A 24651-nucleotide genomic window follows, 5' to 3' on the forward strand; every position below is an offset into this window, starting at 1 on the left:
GGCAACTGTGGCTGGTTTGACAGTGCAAAGTGCCTCCTGCAAACTGACATCAGGAACCTGGCCTGGTGACTTTTGTTTCTCTGGGGAAAGTCCATGGTTGATATCCAGGGCCCGGTGGCCTGGGGAGGCCGGCTGCCTGCGGAAATTCCGCACGGATCAGGATACCTCCCAGACGCAAGGTGCCCCCTCAAGAAACTGTGGCTGGTTTGACAGTGCCAAGTGCCTCCTGCAAACTGACATCAGGAACCTGTCCGGGTGACTTCTGCTTCTGTGGGGAAAGGCCATGGTTTATAGCCAGGGCCCGGTGGCCCGGAGAGGCCGGCTGCCTGCTGAAATTTCGCTCCGATCAGGATGCCGCCCGGATGAAAGGTGCCCCCTCAAGCAACTGTGGCTGGTTTGACCGTGCAAAGTGCCTACTGCAAACTGACATCAGGAAACGGGCCTCGTGACTTTTGTTTCTCTGGCGAAAGGCCATGGTTCATGTCCAGGGCCCGTTGGCCCGGAGTGGCCGGCTGCCTGCTGAAATTCCGCACGGATCAGGATACCTCCCAGATGCTAGGTGCCCCCACAGGCAACTGTAGCTGGTTTGACAGTGACAAGTGCCTTCTGCAAACTGACATCAGGAACCTGGCCTGTTGACTTTTGTTTCTCTGGGGAAAGGCCGTGGTTCATAGCCGGGACCCGGTGGCACGGAGTGGCCGGCTGCCTGCTGAAATTCCGCACGGATCAGGATGCCGCCCAGATGCAAGGTGTCCCCACAGGCAACTGTGGCTGGTTTGACAGTGCCAAGTGCCTCCTGCAAACTGACATCAGGAACCTGGCCTGGTGACTTTTCTTTCTCTGGCTAAAGGCCATGGTTCTTAGCCAGGGTCCGTTGGCCCGGAGTGGCCGGCTGCCTGCTGAAATTCCACACGGATCAGGATGCCGCCCCGATGAAAGTTGCCCCCTGAAGCGACTGTGGCTGGTTTGACAGTGCCAAGTGCCTCCTGCAAGCTGACATCAGGAACCTGGCCTGGTGACTTTTGTCTCTCGGGGATAAGACCATTGTTTTTTGTAGCAGGGCCCGTTGGCCCGGAGTGGCCGGCTGCCTGCTGAAATTCCGCACGAATGAGGATGCCGCCCAGATGCAAGGAGCCTGCACAGGCAACTGTGACTGGTTTGACAGAGCCAAGTGCCTCCTGCAAACTGACATCAGGAACCTGGCCTGGTGACTTCTGCTTCTCTGGGGAAAGGCCATGGTTTGTAGCCAGGGCCCGGTGGCCCGGAGTGGCCGGCTGCCTGCTGAAATTTCGCTCCGATCAGGATGCCGCCCGGATGAATGTTGCCCCCTCAAGGACCTGTGGCTGGTTTGACAGTGCCGAGTGCCTCCTGCAAACTGACATCAGGAACCGGGCCTCGTGACTTTTTTTTCTCTGGCGAATGGCCATGGTTCATATCCAGGGCCCGGTGGCCCGGAGTGGACAGCTGCCTGCTGAAATTCCGCACGGATCAGGACGCCGCCCTGATGAAAGGTGCCCCCTCAAGCAACTGTGGCTGGTTTGACAGAGCCAAGTGCCTCCTGCAAATTGACATCAGGAACCTGGCCTGGTGACTTTTGTTTCTCTGGGGAAAGTCCGTGGTTCATAGCCGGGGCCCGGTGGCACGGAGTGGCCGGCTGCCTGTTGAAATTCCGCACGGATCAGAATGCCGCCCAGATGCAAGGTGCCCCCACAGGCAACTGTGGCTGGTTTGACAGTGCCAAGTGCCTCCTGCAAAATGACATCAGGAACCTGGCCTGGTGACTTTTGATTCTCGGGCGAAAGGCCATGGTTCATATCCAGGGCCCGGTGGCCCGGAGTGGCCGGCTGCCTGCTGAAATTCCGCACGGATGAGGATGCCGCCCAGATGCAAGGAGCCTGCACAGGCAACTGTGACTGGTTTGACAGAGCCAAGTGCCTCCTGCAAATTGACATCAGGAACCTGGCCTGGTGACTTTTGTTTCTCTGTGGAAAGTCCGTGGTTCATAGCCGGGGCCCGGTGGCACGGAGTGGCCGGCTGCCTGTTGAAATTCCGCACGGATCAGGATGCCGCCCAGGTGCAAGGTGCCCCCTCAAGCAAGTGTGGTTTGTTTGACAGCGCCAAGTGCCTCCTGCAAACTGACATCAGGAACCTGGCCTGGTGACTTTTGTTTCTCTGGCGAAAGGCCATGGTTCATATCCAGGGCCTGGTGGCCCGGAGTGGACGGCTGCCTGCTGAAATTCCGCACGGATCAGGATGCCGCCCCGATGAAAGGTGCCCCCACAGGCAACTGTGGCTGGTTTGACAGTGACAAGTGCCTCCTGCAAACTGAGATCAGGAACCTGGCCTGTTGACTTTTGTTTCTCTGGCAAAAGGCCATGGTTCATAGCCGGGGCCCTGTGGCACGGAGTGGCCGGCTGCCTGCTGAAATTCCGCACGGATCAGGATGCCGGCCAAAGGCATGGTGCCCCCACAGGCAACTGTGGCTGCTTTGACAGTGCCAAGTGCCTCCTGCAAACTGACATCAGGAACCTGGCCTGGTGACTTTTCTTTCTCGGGCGAAAGGCCATGGTTCATATCCAAGGCCCGGTGGCCCGGAGTGGCCGGCTGCCTGCTGAAATTCCGCACGGATCAGGATACCTCCCAGACGCAAGGTGCCCCCTCAAGCAAGTGTGGCTGATTTGACAGTGCCAAGTGCCTCCTGCAAATTGACATCAGGAACTTGTCCGGGTGACTTCTGCTTCTCTGGGGAAAGGCCATGGTTCATAGCCAGGGCCCGGTGGCCCAGAGTGGCCGGCTGCCTGCTGAAATTTCGCTCCGATCAGGATGCCGCCCGGATGAAAGGTGCCCCCTCAAGCAACTGTGGCTGGTTTGACAGAGCCAAGTGCCTACTGCAAACTGACATCAGGAAACGGGCCTCGTGACTTTTGTTTCTCTGGCGAAAGGCCATGGTTCATGTCCAGGGCCCGTTGGCCCGGAGTGGCCGGCTGCCTGCTGAAATTCCGCACGGATCAGGATGCCGCCCCGATGAAAGTTGCCCCCTCAAGGACCTGGGGCTGGTTTGACAGTGCCGAGTGCCTCCTGCAAACTGACATCAGGAACCGGGCCTCGTGACATTTTTTTCTCTGGCGAAAGGCCATGGTTCATATCCAGGGCCCGGTGGCCCGGAGTGGACAGCTGCCTGCTGAAATTTCGCTCCGATCAGGATGCCGCCCGGATGAAAGGTGCCCCCTCAAGCAACTGTGGCTGGTTTGACCGTGCAAAGTGCCTACTGCAAACTGACATCAGGAACCTGGCCTGGTGACTTTTGTTTCTCTGGCAAAAGGCCATGGTTCATAGCCGGGGCCCTGTGGCACGGAGTGGCCGGCTGCCTGCTGAAATTCCGCACGGATCAGGATGCCGGCCAAAGGCATGGTGCCCCCACAGGCAACTGTGGCTGCTTTGACAGTGCCAAGTGCCTCCTGCAAACTGACATCAGGAACCTGGCCTGGTGACTTTTGATTCTCGGGCGAAAGGCCATGGTTCATATCCAAGGCCCGGTGGCCCGGAGTGGCCGGCTGCCTGCTGAAATTCCGCACGGATCAGGATACCTCCCAGACGCAAGGTGCCCCCTCAAGCAAGTGTGGCTGATTTGACAGTGCCAAGTGCCTCCTGCAAACTGACATCAGGAACTTGTCCGGGTGACTTCTTCTTCTCTGGGGAAAGGCCATGGTTCATAGCCAGGGCCCGGTGACCCAGAGTGGCCGGCTGCCTGCTGAAATTTCGCTCCGATCAGGATGCCGCCCGGATGAAAGGTGCCCCCTCAAGCAACTGTGGCTGGTTTGACCGTGCAAAGTGCCTACTGCAAACTGACATCAGGAAACGGGCCTCGTGACTTTTGTTTCTCTGGTGAAAGGCCATGGTTCATGTCCAGGGCCCGTTGGCCCGGAGTGGCCGGCTGCCTGCTGAAATTCCGCACGGATCAGGATGCCGCCCCGATGAAAGTTGCCCCCTCAAGGACCTGGGGCTGGTTTGACAGTGCCGAGTGCCTCCTGCAAACTGACATCAGGAACCGGGCCTCGTGACATTTTTTTCTCTGGCGAAAGGCCATGGTTCATATCCAGGGCCCGGTGGCCCGGAGTGGACAGCTGCCTGCTGAAATTCCGCACGGATCAGGATGCCGCCCCGATGAAAGGTGCCCCCTCAAGCAAGTGTGGCTGGTTTGACAGATCCAAGTGCCTCCTGATAATTGACATCAGGAACCTGGCCTGGTGACTTTTGTTTCTCTGGGGAAAGGCCGTAGTACATAGCCGGGGCCCGTTGTCCCGGAGTGGCCGGCTGCCTGCTGAAATTCCGCACGGATCAGGATGCCGGCCCAATGCATGGTGCCCCCACAGGCAACTGTGGCTTGTTTGACAGTGCCAAGTGCCTCCTGCAAACTGACATCAGGAACCTGGCCTGGTGACTTTTGATTCTCGGGCGAAAGGCCATGGTTCATATCCAGGGCCCGGTGGCCCGGAGTGGCCGGCTGCCTGCTGAAATTCCGCACGGATCAGGATGCCGCCCAGATGCAAGGTGCCCCCTCAAGCAACTGTGGCTGGTTTGACAGTGCCAAGTGCCTCCTGCAAGCTGACATCAGGAACCTGGCCTGGTGACTTTTGTCTCGCGGGGATAAGACCATTGTTTTTTGTAGCAGGGCCCGTTGGCCCGGAGTGGCCGGCTGCCTGCTGAAATTCCACACGGATGAGGATGCCGCCCAGATGCAAGGAGCCTGCACAGGCAACTGTGACTGGTTTGACAGAGCCAAGTGCCTCCTGCAAACTGACATCAGGAACCTGTCCGGGTGACTTCTGCTTCTCTGGGGAAAGGCCATGGTTCATAGCCAGGGCCCGGTGGCCCGGAGTGGCCGGCTGCCTGCTGAAATTCCGCACGGATCAGGATGCCGCCCCGATGAAAGTTGCCCCCTCAAGGACCTGTGGCTGGTTTGACAGTGCCGAGTGCCTCCTGCAAACTGACATCAGGAACCGGGCCTCGTGACTTTTTTTTCTCTGGCGAAAGGCCATGGTTCATATCCAGGGCCCGGTGGACCGGAGTGGACAGCTGCCTGTTGAAATTCCGCACGGATCAGGATGCCGCCCAGATGCAAGGAGCCTGCACAGGCAACTGTGGCTGGTTTGACAGAGCCAAGTGCCTCCTGCAAACTGACATCAGGAACCTGGCCTGGTGACTTTTGTTTCTCTGGGGAAAGTCCGTGGTTCATAGCCGGGGCCCGGTGGCACGGAGTGGCCGGCTGCCTGTTGAAATTCCGCACGGATCAGGATGCCGCCCAGATGCAAGGTGCCCCCTCAAGCAAGTGTGGTTTGTTTGACAGCGCCAAGTGCCTCCTGCAAACTGACATCAGGAACCTGGCCTGGTGACTTTTGTTTCTCTGGCGACAGGCGATGGTTCATATCCAGGGCCTGGTGGCCCGGAGTGGACGGCTGCCTGCTGAAATTCCGCACGGATCAGGATGCCGCCCAGATGCAAGGTGTCCCCACAGGCAACTGTGGCTGGTTTGACAGTGCCAAGTGCCTCCTGCAAACTGACATCAGGAACCTGGCCTGGTGACTTTTCTTTCTCTGGCTAAAGGCCATGGTTCTTAGCCAGGGCCCGTTGGCCCGGAGTGGCCGGCTGCCTGCTGAAATTCCGCACGGATCAGGTTGCCGCCCCGATGAAAGTTGCCCCCTCAAGGACCTGTGGCTGGTTTGACAGTGCCGAGTGCCTCCTGCAAACTGACATCAGGAACCGGGCCTCGTGACATTTTTTTCTCTGGCGAAAGGCCATGGTTCATATCCAGGGCCCGGTGGCCCGGAGTGGACAGCTGCCTGCTGAAATTCCGCACGGATCAGGATGCCGCCCCGATGAAAGGTGCCCCCTCAAGCAACTGTGGCTGGTTTGACAGAGCCAAGTGCCTCCTGCAAATTGACATCAGGAACCTGGCCTGGTGACTTTTGTTTCTCTCGGGAAAGCCCGTAGTACATAGCCGGGGCCCGTTGTCTCGGAGTGGCCGGCTGCCTGCTGAAATTCCGCACGGATCAGGATGCCGGCCAAATTCATGGTGCCCCCACAGGCAACTGTGGCTGCTTTGACAGTGCCAAGTGCCTCCTGCAAACTGACATCAGGAACCTGGCCTGGTGACTTTTGATTCTCGGGCGAAAAGCCATGGTTCATATCCAAGGCCCGGTGGCCCGGAGGGGCCGGCTGCCTGCTGAAATTCCGCACGGATCAGCATACCGCCCCGATGAAAGGTGCCCCCTCAAGCAACTGTGGCTGGTTTGACAGTGCCAAGTGCCTCCTGCAAACTGACATCAGGAACCTGGCCTGGTGACTTTTGTTTCTCTGGGGAAAGGCCGTGGTTCATAGCCGGGGCCCGGTGGCACGGAGTGGCCGGCTGCCTGTTGAAATTCCGCACGGATCAGGATGCCGCCCAGATGCAAGGTGCCCCCTCAAGCAAGTGTGGCTGGTTTGACAGTGCCAAGTGCCTCCTGCAAACTGACATCAGGAACCTGGCCTGGTGACTTTTGTTTCTCTGGCGAAAGGCCATGGTTCATATCCAGGGCCTGGTGGCCCGGAGTGGACGGCTGCCTGCTGAAATTCCGCACGGATCAGGATGCCGCCCCGATGAAAGGTGCCCCCACAGGCAACTGTGGCTGGTTTGACAGTGACAAGTGCCTCCTGCAAACTGACATCAGGAACCTGGCCTGGTGACTTTTGTTTCTCTGGCAAAAGGCCATGGTTCATAGCCGGGGCCCTGTGGCACGGAGTGGCCGGCTGCCTGCTGAAATTCCGCACGGATCAGGATGCCGCCCAGATGCAAGGTGTCCCCACAGGCAACTGTGGCTGGTTTGACAGTGCCAAGTGCCTCCTGCAAACTGACATCAGGAACCTGGCCTGGTGACTTTTGTTTCTCTGGCGAAAGGCCATGGTTCATAGCCAGGGCCCGGTATCCCGGAGAGGCCGGCTGCCTGCTGAAATTCCGCACGGATCAGGATGCCGCCCCGATGAAAGTTGCCCCCTCAAGGACCTGGGGCTGGTTTGACAGTGCCGAGTGCCTCCTGCAAACTGACATCAGGAACCGGGCCTCGTGACATTTTTTTCTCTGGCGAAAGGCCATGGTTCATATCCAGGGCCCGGTGGCCCGGAGTGGACAGCTGCCTGCTGAAATTCCGCACGGATCAGGATACCGCCCCGATGAAAGGTGCCCCCTCAAGCAAGTGTGGCTGGTTTGACAGATCCAAGTGCCTCCTGATAATTGACATCAGGAACCTGGCCTGGTGACTTTTGTTTCTCTGGCGAAAGGCCATGGTTCATATCCAGGGCCTGGTGGCCCGGAGTGGACGGCTGCCTGCTGAAATTCCGCACGGATCAGGATGCCGGCCCAATGCATGGTGCCCCCACAGGCAACTGTGGCTTGTTTGACAGTGCCAAGTGCCTCCTGCAAACTGACATCAGGAACCTGGCCTGGTGACTTTTGATTCTCGGGCGAAAGGCCATGGTTCATATCCAGGGCCCGGTGGCCCGGAGTGGCCGGCTGCCTGCTGAAATTCCGCACGGATCAGGATGCCGCCCAGATGCAAGGTGCCCCCTCAAGCAACTGTGGCTGGTTTGACAGTGCCAAGTGCCTCCTGCAAGCTGACATCAGGAACCTGGCCTGGTGACTTTTGTCTCGCGGGGATAAGACCATTGTTTTTTGTAGCAGGGCCCGTTGGCCCGGTGTGGCCGGCTGCCTGCTGAAATTCCACACGGATGAGGATGCCGCCCAGATGCAAGGAGCCTGCACAGGCAACTGTGACTGGTATGACAGAGCCAAGTGCCTCCTGCAAACTGACATCAGGAACCTGTCCGGGTGACTTCTGCTTCTCTGGGGAAAGGCCATGGTTCATAGCCAGGGCCCGGTGGCCCGGAGTGGCCGGCTGCCTGCTGAAATTCCGCACGGATCAGGATGCCGCCCCGATGAAAGTTGCCCCCTCAAGGACCTGTGGCTGGTTTGACAGTGCCGAGTGCCTCCTGCAAACTGACATCAGGAACCGGGCCTCGTGACTTTTTTTTCTCTGGCGAAAGGCCATGGTTCATATCCAGGGCCCGGTGGCCCGGAGTGGACAGCTGCCTGTTGAAATTCCGCACGGATCAGGATGCCGCCCAGATGCAAGGAGCCTGCACAGGCAACTGTGGCTGGTTTGACAGAGCCAAGTGCCTCCTGCAAACTGACATCAGGAACCTGGCCTGGTGACTTTTGTTTCTCTGGGGAAAGTCCGTGGTTCATAGCCGGGGCCCGGTGGCACGGAGTGGCCGGCTGCCTGTTGAAATTCCGCACGGATCAGGATGCCGCCCAGATGCAAGGTGCCCCCTCAAGCAAGTGTGGTTTGTTTGACAGCGCCAAGTGCCTCCTGCAAACTGACATCAGGAACCTGGCCTGGTGACTTTTGTTTCTCTGGCGACAGGCCATGGTTCATATCCAGGGCCTGGTGGCCCGGAGTGGACGGCTGCCTGCTGAAATTCCGCACGGATCAGGATGCCGCCCAGATGCAAGGTGTCCCCACAGGCAACTGTGGCTGGTTTGACAGTGCCAAGTGCCTCCTGCAAACTGACATCAGGAACCTGGCCTGGTGACTTTTCTTTCTCTGGCTAAAGGCCATGGTTCTTAGCCAGGGCCCGTTGGCCCGGAGTGGCCGGCTGCCTGCTGAAATTCCGCACGGATCAGGTTGCCGCCCCGATGAAAGTTGCCCCCTCAAGGACCTGTGGCTGGTTTGACAGTGCCGAGTGCCTCCTGCAAACTGACATCAGGAACCGGGCCTCGTGACATTTTTTTCTCTGGCGAAAGGCCATGGTTCATATCCAGGGCCCGGTGGCCCGGAGTGGACAGCTGCCTGCTGAAATTCCGCACGGATCAGGATGCCGCCCCGATGAAAGGTGCCCCCTCAAGCAACTGTGGCTGGTTTGACAGAGCCAAGTGCCTCCTGCAAATTGACATCAGGAACCTGGCCTGGTGACTTTTGTTTCTCTGGGGAAAGCCCGTAGTACATAGCCGGGGCCCGTTGTCTCGGAGTGGCCGGCTGCCTGCTGAAATTCCGCACGGATCAGGATGCCGGCCAAATTCATGGTGCCCCCACAGGCAACTGTGGCTGCTTTGACAGTGCCAAGTGCCTCCTGCAAACTGACATCAGGAACCTGGCCTGGTGACTTTTGATTCTCGGGCGAAAAGCCATGGTTCATATCCAAGGCCCTGTGGCCCGGAGGGGCCGGCTGCCTGCTGAAATTCCGCACGGATCAGGATACCGCCCCGATGAAAGGTGCCCCCTCAAGCAACTGTGGCTGGTTTGACAGTGCCAAGTGCCTCCTGCAAACTGACATCAGGAACCTGGCCTGGTGACTTTTGTTTCTCTGGGGAAAGGCCGTGGTTCATAGCCGGGGCCCGGTGGCACGGAGTGGCCGGCTGCCTGTTGAAATTCCGCACGGATCAGGATGCCGCCCAGATGCAAGGTGCCCCCTCAAGCAAGTGTGGCTGGTTTGACAGTGCCAAGTGCCTCCTGCAAACTGACATCAGGAACCTGGCCTGGTGACTTTTGTTTCTCTGGCGAAAGGCCATGGTTCATATCCAGGGCCTGGTGGCCCGGAGTGGACGGCTGCCTACTGAAATTCCGCACGGATCAGGATGCCGCCCCGATGAAAGGTGCCCCCACAGGCAACTGTGGCTGGTTTGACAGTGACAAGTGCCTCCTGCAAACTGACATCAGGAACCTGGCCTGGTGACTTTTGTTTCTCTGGCAAAAGGCCATGGTTCATAGCCGGGGCCCTGTGGCACGGAGTGGCCGGCTGCCTGCTGAAATTCCGCACGGATCAGGATGCCGCCCAGATGCAAGGTGTCCCCACAGGCAACTGTGGCTGGTTTGACAGTGCCAAGTGCCTCCTGCAAACTGACATCAGGAACCTGGCCTGGTGACTTTTGTTTCTCTGGCGAAAGGCCATGGTTCATAGCCAGGGGCGGTATCCCGGAGAGGCCGGCTGCCTGCTGAAATTCCGCACGGATCAGGATGCCGCCCCAATGAAAGTTGCCCCCTCAAGGACCTGGGGCTGGTTTGACAGTGCCGAGTGCCTCCTGCAAACTGACATCAGGAACCGGGCCTCGTGACATTTTTTTCTCTGGCGAAAGGCCATGGTTCATATCCAGGGCCCGGTGGCCCTGAGTGGACAGCTGCCTGCTGAAATTCCGCACGGATCAGGATGCCGCCCCGATGAAAGGTGCCCCCTCAAGCAAGTGTGGCTGGTTTGACAGATCCAAGTGCCTCCTGATAATTGACATCAGGAACCTGGCCTGGTGACTTTTGTTTCTCTGGGGAAAGCCCGTAGTACATAGCCGGGGCCCGTTGTCTCGGAGTGGCCGGCTGCCTGCTGAAATTCCGCACGGATCAGGATGCCGGCCAAATTCATGGTGCCCCCACAGGCAACTGTGGCTGCTTTGACAGTGCCAAGTGCCTCCTGCAAACTGACATCAGGAACCTGGCCTGGTGACTTTTGATTCTCGGGCGAAAAGCCATGGTTCATATCCAAGGCCCGGTGGCCCGGAGGGGCCGGCTGCCTGCTGAAATTCCGCACGGATCAGCATACCGCCCCGATGAAAGGTGCCCCCTCAAGCAACTGTGGCTGGTTTGACAGTGCCAAGTGCCTCCTGCAAACTGACATCAGGAACCTGGCCTGGTGACTTTTGTTTCTCTGGGGAAAGGCCGTGGTTCATAGCCGGGGCCCGGTGGCACGGAGTGGCCGGCTGCCTGTTGAAATTCCGCACGGATCAGGATGCCGCCCAGATGCAAGGTGCCCCCTCAAGCAAGTGTGGCTGGTTTGACAGTGCCAAGTGCCTCCTGCAAACTGACATCAGGAACCTGGCCTGGTGACTTTTGTTTCTCTGGCGAAAGGCCATGGTTCATATCCAGGGCCTGGTGGCCCGGAGTGGACGGCTGCCTGCTGAAATTCCGCACGGATCAGGATGCCGCCCCGATGAAAGGTGCCCCCACAGGCAACTGTGGCTTGTTTGACAGTGCCAAGTGCCTCCTGCAAACTGACATCAGGAACCTGGCCTGGTGACTTTTGATTCTCGGGCGAAAGGCCATGGTTCATATCCAGGGCCCGGTGGCCCGGAGTGGCCGGCTGCCTGCTGAAATTCCGCACGGATCAGGATGCCGCCCAGATGCAAGGTGCCCCCTCAAGCAACTGTGGCTGGTTTGACAGTGCCAAGTGCCTCCTGCAAGCTGACATCAGGAACCTGGCCTGGTGACTTTTGTCTCGCGGGGATAAGACCATTGTTTTTTGTAGCAGGGCCCGTTGGCCCGGTGTGGCCGGCTGCCTGCTGAAATTCCACACGGATGAGGATGCCGCCCAGATGCAAGGAGCCTGCACAGGCAACTGTGACTGGTTTGACAGAGCCAAGTGCCTCCTGCAAACTGACATCAGGAACCTGTCCGGGTGACTTCTGCTTCTCTGGGGAAAGGCCATGGTTCATAGCCAGGGCCCGGTGGCCCGGAGTGGCCGGCTGCCTGCTGAAATTCCGCACGGATCAGGATGCCGCCCCGATGAAAGTTGCCCCCTCAAGGACCTGTGGCTGGTTTGACAATGCCGAGTGCCTCCTGCAAACTGACATCAGGAACCGGGCCTCGTGACTTTTTTTTCTCTGGCGAAAGGCCATGGTTCATATCCAGGGCCCGGTGGCCCGGAGTGGACAGCTGCCTGTTGAAATTCCGCACGGATCAGGATGCCGCCCAGATGCAAGGAGCCTGCACAGGCAACTGTGGCTGGTTTGACAGAGCCAAGTGCCTCCTGCAAACTGACATCAGGAACCTGGCCTGGTGACTTTTGTTTCTCTGGGGAAAGTCCGTGGTTCATAGCCGGGGCCCGGTGGCACGGAGTGGCCGGCTGCCTGTTGAAATTCCGCACGGATCAGGATGCCGCCCAGATGCAAGGTGCCCCCTCAAGCAAGTGTGGTTTGTTTGACAGCGCCAAGTGCCTCCTGCAAACTGACATCAGGAACCTGGCCTGGTGACTTTTGTTTCTCTGGCGACAGGCGATGGTTCATATCCAGGGCCTGGTGGCCCGGAGTGGACGGCTGCCTGCTGAAATTCCGCACGGATCAGGATGCCGCCCAGATGCAAGGTGTCCCCACAGGCAACTGTGGCTGGTTTGACAGTGCCAAGTGCCTCCTGCAAACTGACATCAGGAACCTGGCCTGGTGACTTTTCTTTCTCTGGCTAAAGGCCATGGTTCTTAGCCAGGGCCCGTTGGCCCGGAGTGGCCGGCTGCCTGCTGAAATTCCGCACGGATCAGGTTGCCGCCCCGATGAAAGTTGCCCCCTCAAGGACCTGTGGCTGGTTTGACAGTGCCGAGTGCCTCCTGCAAACTGACATCAGGAACCGGGCCTCGTGACATTTTTTTCTCTGGCGAAAGGCCATGGTTCATATCCAGGGCCCGGTGGCCCGGAGTGGACAGCTGCCTGCTGAAATTCCGCACGGATCAGGATGCCGCCCCGATGAAAGGTGCCCCCTCAAGCAACTGTGGCTGGTTTGACAGAGCCAAGTGCCTCCTGCAAATTGACATCAGGAACCTGGCCTGGTGACTTTTGTTTCTCTGGGGAAAGCCCGTAGTACATAGCCGGGGCCCGTTGTCTCGGAGTGGCCGGCTGCCTGCTGAAATTCCGCACGGATCAGGATGCCGGCCAAATTCATGGTGCCCCCACAGGCAACTGTGGCTGCTTTGACAGTGCCAAGTGCCTCCTGCAAACTGACATCAGGAACCTGGCCTGGTGACTTTTGATTCTCGGGCGAAAAGCCATGGTTCATATCCAAGGCCCTGTGGCCCGGAGGGGCCGGCTGCCTGCTGAAATTCCGCACGGATCAGGATACCGCCCCGATGAAAGGTGCCCCCTCAAGCAACTGTGGCTGGTTTGACAGTGCCAAGTGCCTCCTGCAAACTGACATCAGGAACCTGGCCTGGTGACTTTTGTTTCTCTGGGGAAAGGCCGTGGTTCATAGCCGGGGCCCGGTGGCACGGAGTGGCCGGCTGCCTGTTGAAATTCCGCACGGATCAGGATGCCGCCCAGATGCAAGGTGCCCCCTCAAGCAAGTGTGGCTGGTTTGACAGTGCCAAGTGCCTCCTGCAAACTGACATCAGGAACCTGGCCTGGTGACTTTTGTTTCTCTGGCGAAAGGCCATGGTTCATATCCAGGGCCTGGTGGCCCGGAGTGGACGGCTGCCTGCTGAAATTCCGCACGGATCAGGATGCCGCCCCGATGAAAGGTGCCCCCACAGGCAACTGTGGCTGGTTTGACAGTGACAAGTGCCTCCTGCAAACTGACATCAGGAACCTGGCCTGGTGACTTTTGTTTCTCTGGCAAAAGGCCATGGTTCATAGCCGGGGCCCTGTGGCACGGAGTGGCCGGCTGCCTGCTGAAATTCCGCACGGATCAGGATGCCGCCCAGATGCAAGGTGTCCCCACAGGCAACTGTGGCTGGTTTGACAGTGCCAAGTGCCTCCTGCAAACTGACATCAGGAACCTGGCCTGGTGACTTTTGTTTCTCTGGCGAAAGGCCATGGTTCATAGCCAGGGCCCGGTATCCCGGAGAGGCCGGCTGCCTGCTGAAATTCCGCACGGATCAGGATGCCGCCCCGATGAAAGTTGCCCCCTCAAGGACCTGGGGCTGGTTTGACAGTGCCGAGTGCCTCCTGCAAACTGACATCAGGAACCGGGCCTCGTGACATTTTTTTCTCTGGCGAAAGGCCATGGTTCATATCCAGGGCCCGGTGGCCCGGAGTGGACAGCTGCCTGCTGAAATTCCGCACGGATCAGGATGCCGCCCCGATGAAAGGTGGCCCCTCAAGCAAGTGTGGCTGGTTTGACAGATCCAAGTGCCTCCTGATAATTGACATCAGGAACCTGGCCTGGTGACTTTTGTTTCTCTGGGGAAAGCCCGTAGTACATAGCCGGGGCCCGTTGTCTCGGAGTGGCCGGCTGCCTGCTGAAATTCCGCACGGATCAGGATGCCGGCCAAATTCATGGTGCCCCCACAGGCAACTGTGGCTGCTTTGACAGTGCCAAGTGCCTCCTGCAAACTGACATCAGGAACCTGGCCTGGTGACTTTTGATTCTCGGGCGAAAAGCCATGGTTCATATCCAAGGCCCGGTGGCCCGGAGGGGCCGGCTGCCTGCTGAAATTCCGCACGGATCAGCATACCGCCCCGATGAAAGGTGCCCCCTCAAGCAACTGTGGCTGGTTTGACAGTGCCAAGTGCCTCCTGCAAACTGACATCAGGAACCTGGCCTGGTGACTTTTGTTTCTCTGGGGAAAGGCCGTGGTTCATAGCCGGGGCCCGGTGGCACGGAGTGGCCGGCTGCCTGTTGAAATTCCGCACGGATCAGGATGCCGCCCAGATGCAAGGTGCCCCCTCAAGCAAGTGTGGCTGGTTTGACAGTGCCAAGTGCCTCCTGCAAACTGACATCAGGAACCTGGCCTGGTGACTTTTGTTTCTCTGGCGAAAGGCCATGGTTCATATCCAGGGCCTGGTGGCCCGGAGTGGACGGCTGCCTGCTGAAATTCCGCACGGATCAGGATGCCGCCCCGATGAAAGGTGCCCCCACAGGCAACTGTGGCTGGTTTGACAGTGACAAGTGCCTCCTGCAAACTGACATCAGGAACCTGGCCTGGTGACTTTTGTTTCTCTGGCAAAAGGCCATGGTTCATAGCCGGGGCCCTGTGGCACGGAGTGGCCGGCTGCCTGCTGAAATTCCGCACGGATCAGGATGCCGCCCAGATGCAAGGTGTCCCCACAGGCAACTGTGGCTGGTTTGACAGTGCCAAGTGCCTCCTGCAAACTGACATCAGGAACCTGGCCTGGTGACTTTTGTTTCTCTGGCGAAAGGCCATGGTTCATAGCCAGGGCCCGGTATCCCGGAGAGGCCGGCTGCCTGCTGAAATTCCGCACGGATCAGGATGCCGCCCCGATGAAAGTTGCCCCCTCAAGGACCTGGGGCTGGTTTGACAGTGCCGAGTGCCTCCTGCAAACTGACATCAGGAACCGGGCCTCGGGACATTTTTTTCTCTGGCGAAAGGCCATGGTTCATATCCAGGGCCCGGTGGCCCGGAGTGGACAGCTGCCTGCTGAAATTCCGCACGGATCAGGATGCCGCCCCGATGAAAGGTGCCCCCTCAAGCAAGTGTGGCTGGTTTGACATATCCAAGTGCCTCCTGATAATTGACATCAGGAACCTGGCCTGGTGACTTTTGTTTCTCTGGGGAAAGCCCGTAGTACATAGCCGGGGCCCGTTGTCTCGGAGTGGCCGGCTGCCTGCTGAAATTCCGCACGGATCAGGATGCCGGCCCAATGCATGGTGCCCCCACAGGCAACTGTGGCTTGTTTGACAGTGCCAAGTGCCTCCTGCAAACTGACATCAGGAACCTGGCCTGGTGACTTTTGATTCTCGGGCGAAAGGCCATGGTTCATATCCAGGGCCCGGTGGCCCGGAGTGGCCGGCTGCCTGCTGAAATTCCGCACGGATCAGGATGCCGCCCAGATGCAAGGTGCCCCCTCAAGCAACTGTGGCTGGTTTGACAGTGCCAAGTGCCTCCTGCAAGCTGACATCAGGAACCTGGCCTGGTGACTTTTGTCTCGCGGGGATAAGACCATTGTTTTTTGTAGCAGGGCCCGTTGGCCCGGTGTGGCCGGCTGCCTGCTGAAATTCCACACGGATGAGGATGCCGCCCAGATGCAAGGAGCCTGCACAGGCAACTGTGACTGGTTTGACAGAGCCAAGTGCCTCCTGCAAACTGACATCAGGAACCTGTCCGGGTGACTTCTGCTTCTCTGGGGAAAGGCCATGGTTCATAGCCAGGGCCCGGTGGCCCGGAGTGGCCGGCTGCCTGCTGAAATTCCGCACGGATCAGGATGCCGCCCCGATGAAAGTTGCCCCCTCAAGGACCTGTGGCTGGTTTGACAGTGCCGAGTGCCTCCTGCAAACTGACATCAGGAACCGGGCCTCGTGACTTTTTTTTCTCTGGCGAAAGGCCATGGTTCATATCCAGGGCCCGGTGGCCCGGAGTGGACAGCTGCCTGTTGAAATTCCGCACGGATCAGGATGCCGCCCAGATGCAAGGAGCCTGCACAGGCAACTGTGGCTGGTTTGACAGAGCCAAGTGCCTCCTGCAAACTGACATCAGGAACCTGGCCTGGTGACTTTTGTTTCTCTGGGGAAAGTCCGTGGTTCATAGCCGGGGCCCGGTGGCACGGAGTGGCCGGCTGCCTGTTGAAATTCCGCACGGATCAGGATGCCGCCCAGATGCAAGGTGCCCCCTCAAGCAAGTGTGGTTTGTTTGACAGCGCCAAGTGCCTCCTGCAAACTGACATCAGGAACCTGGCCTGGTGACTTTTGTTTCTCTGGCGACAGGCCATGGTTCATATCCAGGGCCTGGTGGCCCGGAGTGGACGGCTGCCTGCTGAAATTCCGCACGGATCAGGATGCCGCCCAGATGCAAGGTGTCCCCACAGGCAACTGTGGCTGGTTTGACAGTGCCAAGTGCCTCCTGCAAACTGACATCAGGAACCTGGCCTGGTGACTTTTCTTTCTCTGGATAAAGGCCATGGTTCTTAGCCAGGGCCCGTTGGCCCGGAGTGGCCGGCTGCCTGCTGAAATTCCGCACGGATCAGGTTGCCGCCCCGATGAAAGTTGCCCCCTCAAGGACCTGTGGCTGGTTTGACAGTGCCGAGTGCCTCCTGCAAACTGACATCAGGAACCTGGCCTGGTGACTTTTGTTTCTCTGGCTAAAGGCCATGGTTCATATCCAGGGCCCGGTGGCCCGGAGTGGACAGCTGCCTGCTGAAATTCCGCACGGATCAGGATGCCGCCCCGATGAAAGGTGCCCCCTCAAGCAACTGTGGCTGGTTTGACAGAGCCAAGTGCCTCCTGCAAATTGACATCAGGAACCTGGCCTGGTGACTTTTGTTTCTCTGGGGAAAGCCCGTAGTACATAGCCGGGGCCCGTTGTCTCGGAGTGGCCGGCTGCCTGCTGAAATTCCGCACGGATCAGGATGCCGGCCAAATTCATGGTGCCCCCACAGGCAACTGTGGCTGCTTTGACAGTGCCAAGTGCCTCCTGCAAACTGACCTCAGGAACCTGGCCTGGTGACTTTTGATTCTCGGGCGAAAAGCCATGGTTCATATCCAAGGCCCGGTGGCCCGGAGGGGCCGGCTGCCTGCTGAAATTCCGCACGGATCAGGATACCGCCCCGATGAAAGGTGCCCCCACAGGCAACTGTGGCTGGTTTGACAGTGACAAGTGCCTCCTGCAAACTGACATCAGGAACCTGGCCTGGTGACTTTTGTTTCTCTGGCAAAAGGCCATGGTTCATAGCCGGGGCCCTGTGGCACGGAGTGGCCGGCTGCCTGCTGAAATTCCGCACGGATCAGGATGCCGCCCAGATGCAAGGTGTCCCCACAGGCAACTGTGGCTGGTTTGACAGTGCCAAGTGCCTCCTGCAAACTGACATCAGGAACCTGGCCTGGTGACTTTTGTTTCTCTGGCGAAAGGCCATGGTTCATAGCCAGGGCCCGGTATCCCGGAGAGGCCGGCTGCCTGCTGAAATTCCGCACGGATCAGGATGCCGCCCCGATGAAAGTTGCCCCCTCAAGGACCTGGGGCTGGTTTGACAGTGCCGAGTGCCTCCTGCAAACTGACATCAGGAACCGGGCCTCGTGACATTTTTTTCTCTGGCGAAAGGCCATGGTTCATATCCAGGGCCCGGTGGCCCGGAGTGGACAGCTGCCTGCTGAAATTCCGCACGGATCAGGATGCCGCCCAGATGCAAGGTGCCCCCTCAAGCAAGTGTGGCTGGTTTGACAGATCCAAGTGCCTCCTGATAATTGACATCAGGAACCTGGCCTGGTGACTTTTGTTTCTCTGGGGAAAGGCCGTAGTACATAGCCGGGGCCCGTTGTCCCGGAGTGGCCGGCTGCCTGCTGAAATTCCGCACGGATCAGGATGCCGGCCCAATGCATGGTGCCCCCACAGGCAACTGTGGCTTGTTTGACAGTGCCAAGTGCCTCCTGCAAACTGACATCAGGAACCTGGCCTGGTGACTTTTGATTCTCGGGCGAAAGGCCATGGTTCATAGCCAGGGCCCGGTGGCCCGGAGTGGCCGGCTGCCTGCTGAAATTCCGCACGGATCAGGATGCCGCCCAGATGCAAGGTGCCCCCTCAAGCAACTGTGGCTGGTTTGACAGTGCCAAGTGCCTCCTGCAAGCTGACATCAGGAACCTGGCCTGGTGACTTTTGTCTCGCGGGGATAAGACCATTGTTTTTTGTAGCAGGGCCCGTTGGCCCGGAGTGGCCGGCTGCCTGCTGAAATTCCACACGGATGAGGATGCCGCCCAGATGCAAGGAGCCTGCACAGGCAACTGTGACTGGTTTGACAGAGCCAAGTGCCGCCTGCAAACTGACATCAGGAACTTGTCCGGGTGACTTCTGCTTCTCTGGGGAAAGGCCATGGTTCATAGCCAGGGCCCGGTGGCCCAGAGTCGCCGGCTGCCTGCTGAAATTCCGCACGGATCAGGATGCCGCCCCGATGAAAGTTGCCCCCTCAAGGACCTGTGGCTGGTTTGACAGTGCCGAGTGCCTCCTGCAAACTGACATCAGGAACCGGGCCTCGTGACTTTTTTTTCTCTGGCGAAAGGCCATGGTTCATATCCAGGGCCCGGTAGCCCGGAGTGGACAGCTGCCTGTTGAAATTCCGCACGGATCAGGATGCCGCCCAGATGCAAGGAGCCTGCACAGGCAACTGTGGCTGGTTTGACAGAGCCAAGTGCCTCCTGCAAACTGACATCAGGAACCTGGCCTGGTGACTTTTGTTTCTCTGGGGAAAGTCCGTGGTTCATAGCCGGGGCCCGGTGGCACGGAGTGGCCGGCTGCCTGTTGAAATTCCGCACGGATCAGGATGCCGCCCAGATGCAAGGTGCCCCCTCAAGCAAGTGTGGTTTGTTTGACAGCGCCAAGTGCCTCCTGCAAACTGACATCAGGAACCTGGCCTGGTGACTTTTGTTTCTCTGGCGACAGGCGATGGTTCATATCCAGGGCCTGGTGGCCCGGAGTGGACGGCTGCCTGCTGAAATTCCGCACGGATCAGGATGCCGCCCAGATGCAAGGTGTCCCCACAGGCAACTGTGGCTGGTTTGACAGTGCCAAGTGCCTCCTGCAAACTGACATCAGGAACCTGGCCTGGTGACTTTTCTTTCTCTGGCTAAAGGCCATGGTTCTTAGCCAGGGCCCGTTGGCCCGGAGTGGCCGGCTGCCTGCTGAAATTCCGCACGGATCAGGTTGCCGCCCCGATGAAAGTTGCCCCCTCAAGGACCTGTGGCTGGTTTGACAGTGCCGAGTGCCTCCTGCAAACTGACATCAGGAACCGGGCCTCGTGACATTTTTTTCTCTGGCGAAAGGCCATGGTTCATATCCAGGGCCCGGTGGCCCGGAGTGGACAGCTGCCTGCTGAAATTCCGCACGGATCAGGATGCCGCCCCGATGAAAGGTGCCCCCTCAAGCAACTGTGGCTGGTTTGACAGAGCCAAGTGCCTCCTGCAAATTGACATCAGGAACCTGGCCTGGTGACTTTTGTTTCTCTGGGGAAAGCCCGTAGTACATAGCCGGGGCCCGTTGTCTCGGAGTGGCCGGCTGCCTGCTGAAATTCCGCACGGATCAGGATGCCGGCCAAATTCATGGTGCCCCCACAGGCAACTGTGGCTGCTTTGACAGTGACAAGTGCCTTCTGCAAACTGACATCAGGAACCTGGCCTGGTGACTTTTGATTCTCGGGCGAAAAGCCATGGTTCATATCCAAGGCCCGGTGGCCCGGAGGGGCCGGCTGCCTGCTGAAATTCCGCACGGATCAGGATACCGCCCCGATGAAAGGTGCCCCCTCAAGCAACTGTGGCTGGTTTGACAGTGCCAAGTGCCTCCTGCAAACTGACATCAGGAACCTGGCCTGGTGACTTTTGTTTCTCTGGGGAAAGGCCGTGGTTCATAGCCGGGGCCCGGTGGCACGGAGTGGCCGGCTGCCTGTTGAAATTCCGCACGGATCAGGATGCCGCCCAGATGCAAGGTGCCCCCTCAAGCAAGTGTGGCTGGTTTGACAGTGCCAAGTGCCTCCTGCAAACTGACATCAGGAACCTGGCCTGGTGACTTTTGTTTCTCTGGCGAAAGGCCATGGTTCATATCCAGGGCCTGGTGGCCCGGAGTGGACGGCTGCCTGCTGAAATTCCGCACGGATCAGGATGCCGCCCCGATGAAAGGTGCCCCCACAGGCAACTGTGGCTGGTTTGACAGTGACAAGTGCCTCCTGCAAACTGACATCAGGAACCTGGCCTGGTGACTTTTGTTTCTCTGGCAAAAGGCCATGGTTCATAGCCGGGGCCCTGTGGCACGGAGTGGCCGGCTGCCTGCTGAAATTCCGCACGGATCAGGATGCCGCCCAGATGCAAGGTGTCCCCACAGGCAACTGTGGCTGGTTTGACAGTGCCAAGTGCCTCCTGCAAACTGACATCAGGAACCTGGCCTGGTGACTTTTCTTTCTCTGGCTAAAGGCCATGGTTCTTAGCCAGGGCCCATTGGCCCGGAGTGGCCGGCTGCCTGCTGAAATTCCGCACGGATCAGGATGCCGCCCCGATGAAAGTTGCCCCCTCAAGGACCTGGGGCTGGTTTGACAGTGCCGAGTGCCTCCTGCAAACTGACATCAGGAACCGGGCCTCGTGACATTTTTTTCTCTGGCGAAAGGCCATGGTTCATATCCAGGGCCCGGTGGCCCGGAGTGGACAGCTGCCTGCTGAAATTCCGCACGGATCAGGATGCCGCCCAGATGCAAGGTGCCCCCTCAAGCAAGTGTGGCTGGTTTGACAGATCCAAGTGCCTCCTGATAATTGACATCAGGAACCTGGCCTGGTGACTTTTGTTTCTCTGGGGAAAGGCCGTAGTACATAGCCGGGGCCCGTTGTCCCGGAGTGGCCGGCTGCCTGCTGAAATTCCGCACGGATCAGGATGCCGGCCCAATGCATGGTGCCCCCACAGGCAACTGTGGCTTGTTTGACAGTGCCAAGTGCCTCCTGCAAACTGACATCAGGAACCTGGCCTGGTGACTTTTGATTCTCGGGCGAAAGGCCATGGTTCATATCCAGGGCCCGGTGGCCCGGAGTGGCCGGCTGCCTGCTGAAATTCCGCACGGATCAGGATGCCGCCCAGATGCAAGGTGCCCCCTCAAGCAACTGTGGCTGGTTTGACAGTGCCAAGTGCCTCCTGCAAGCTGACATCAGGAACCTGGCCTGGTGACTTTTGTCTCGCGGGGATAAGACCATTGTTTTTTGTAGCAGGGCCCGTTGGCCCGGAGTGGCCGGCTGCCTGCTGAAATTCCACACGGATGAGGATGCCGCCCAGATGCAAGGAGCCTGCACAGGCAACTGTGACTGGTTTGACAGAGCCAAGTGCCGCCTGCAAACTGACATCAGGAACTTGTCCGGGTGACTTCTGCTTCTCTGGGGAAAGGCCATGGTTCATAGCCAGGGCCCGGTGGCCCAGAGTCGCCGGCTGCCTGCTGAAATTCCGCACGGATCAGGATGCCGCCCCGATGAAAGTTGCCCCCTCAAGGACCTGTGGCTGGTTTGACAGTGCCGAGTGCCTCCTGCAAACTGACATCAGGAACCGGGCCTCGTGACATTTTTTTCTCTGGCGAAAGGCCATGGTTCATATCCAGGGCCCGGTGGCCCGGAGTGGACAGCTGCCTGCTGAAATTCCGCACGGATCAGGATGCCGCCCCGATGAAAGGTGCCCCCTCAAGCAAGTGTGGCTTGTTTGACAGTGCCAAGTGCCTCCTGCAAACTGACATCAGGAACCTGGCCTGGTGACTTTTGTTTCTCTGGGGAAAGGCCGTAGTACATAGCCGGGGCCCGTTGTCCCGGAGTGGCCGGCTGCCTGCTGAAATTCCGCACGGATCAGGATGCCGCCCAGATGCAAGGTGCCCCCTCAAGCAACTGTGGCTGGTTTGACAGTGCCAAGTGCCTCCTGCAAGCTGACATCAGGAACCTGGCCTGGTGACTTTTGTCTCGCAGGGATAAGACCATTGTTTTTTGTAGCAGGGCCCGTTGGCCCGGTGTGGCCGGCTGCCTGCTGAAATTCCACACGGATGAGGATGCCGCCCAGATGCAAGGAGCCTGCACAGGCAACTGTGACTGGTTTGACAGAGCCAAGTGCCTCCTGCAAACTGACATCAGGAACCTGTCCCGGTGACTTCTGCTTCTCTGGGGAAAGGCCATGGTTCATAGCCAGGGCCCGGTGGCCCGGAGTGGCCGGCTGCCTGCTGAAATTCCGCACGGATCAGGATGCCGCCCCGATGAAAGTTGCCCCCTCAAGGACCTGTGGCTGGTTTGACAGTGCCGAGTGCCTCCTGCAAACTGACATCAGGAACCGGGCCTCGTGACTTTTTTTTCTCTGGCGAAAGGCCATGGTTCATATCCAGGGCCCGGTGGCCCGGAGTGGACAGCTGCCTGTTGAAATTCCGCACGGATCAGGATGCCGCCCAGATGCAAGGAGCCTGCACAGGCAACTGTGGCTGGTTTGACAGAGCCAAGTGCCTCCTGCAAACTGACATCAGGAACCTGGCCTGGTGACTTTTGTTTCTCTGGGGAAAGTCCGTGGTTCATAGCCGGGGCCCGGTGGCACGGAGTGGCCGGCTGCCTGTTGAAATTCCGCACGGATCAGGATGCCGCCCAGATGCAAGGTGCCCCCTCAAGCAAGTGTGGTTTGTTTGACAGCGCCAAGTGCCTCCTGCAAACTGACATCAGGAACCTGGCCTGGTGACTTTTGTTTCTCTGGCGACAGGCGATGGTTCATATCCAGGGCCTGGTGGCCCGGAGTGGACGGCTGCCTGCTGAAATTCCGCACGGATCAGGATGCCGCCCAGATGCAAGGTGTCCCCACAGGCAACTGTGGCTGGTTTGACAGTGCCAAGTGCCTCCTGCAAACTGACATCAGGAACCTGGCCTGGTGACTTTTCTTTCTCTGGCTAAAGGCCATGGTTCTTAGCCAGGGCCCGTTGGCCCGGAGTGGCCGGCTGCCTGCTGAAATTCCGCACGGATCAGGTTGCCGCCCCGATGAAAGTTGCCCCCTCAAGGACCTGTGGCTGGTTTGACAGTGCCGAGTGCCTCCTGCAAACTGACATCAGGAACCGGGCCTCGTGACATTTTTTTCTCTGGCGAAAGGCCATGGTTCATATCCAGGGCCCGGTGGCCCGGAGTGGACAGCTGCCTGCTGAAATTCCGCACGGATCAGGATGCCGCCCCGATGAAAGGTGCCCCCTCAAGCAACTGTGGCTGGTTTGACAGAGCCAAGTGCCTCCTGCAAATTGACATCAGGAACCTGGCCTGGTGACTTTTGTTTCTCTGGGGAAAGCCCGTAGTACATAGCCGGGGCCCGTTGTCTCGGAGTGGCCGGCTGCCTGCTGAAATTCCGCACGGATCAGGATGCCGGCCAAATTCATGGTGCCCCCACAGGCAACTGTGGCTGCTTTGACAGTGACAAGTGCCTTCTGCAAACTGACATCAGGAACCTGGCCTGGTGACTTTTGATTCTCGGGCGAAAAGCCATGGTTCATATCCAAGGCCCGGTGGCCCGGAGGGGCCGGCTGCCTGCTGAAATTCCGCACGGATCAGGATACCGCCCCGATGAAAGGTGCCGCCTCAAGCAACTGTGGCTGGTTTGACAGTGCCAAGTGCCTCCTGCAAACTGACATCAGGAACCTGGCCTGGTGACTTTTGTTTCTCTGGGGAAAGGCCGTGGTTCATAGCCGGGGCCCGGTGGCACGGAGTGGCCGGCTGCCTGTTGAAATTCCGCACGGATCAGGATGCCGCCCAGATGCAAGGTGCCCCCTCAAGCAAGTGTGGCTGGTTTGACAGTGCCAAGTGCCTCCTGCAAACTGACATCAGGAACCTGGCCTGGTGACTTTTGTTTCTCTGGCGAAAGGCCATGGTTCATATCCAGGGCCTGGTGGCCCGGAGTGGACGGCTGCCTGCTGAAATTCCGCACGGATCAGGATGCCGCCCCGATGAAAGGTGCCCCCACAGGCAACTGTGGCTGGTTTGACAGTGACAAGTGCCTCCTGCAAACTGACATCAGGAACCTGGCCTGGTGACTTTTGTTTCTCTGGCAAAAGGCCATGGTTCATAGCCGGGGCCCTGTGGCACGGAGTGGCCGGCTGCCTGCTGAAATTCCGCACGGATCAGGATGCCGCCCAGATGCAAGGTGTCCCCACAGGCAACTGTGGCTGGTTTGACAGTGCCAAGTGCCTCCTGCAAACTGACATCAGGAACCTGGCCTGGTGACTTTTCTTTCTCTGGCTAAAGGCCATGGTTCTTAGCCAGGGCCCATTGGCCCGGAGTGGCCGGCTGCCTGCTGAAATTCCGCACGGATCAGGATGCCGCCCCGATGAAAGTTGCCCCCTCAAGGACCTGTGGCTGGTTTGACAGTGCCGAGTGCCTCCTGCAAACTGACATCAGGAACCGGGCCTCGTGACATTTTTTTCTCTGGCGAAAGGCCATGGTTCATATCCAGGGCCCGGTGGCCCGGAGT

This window comes from Passer domesticus, chromosome W (genome assembly GCF_036417665.1).
Source record: "Passer domesticus isolate bPasDom1 chromosome W, bPasDom1.hap1, whole genome shotgun sequence".
Classification (NCBI taxonomy): domain Eukaryota; kingdom Metazoa; phylum Chordata; class Aves; order Passeriformes; family Passeridae; genus Passer; species Passer domesticus.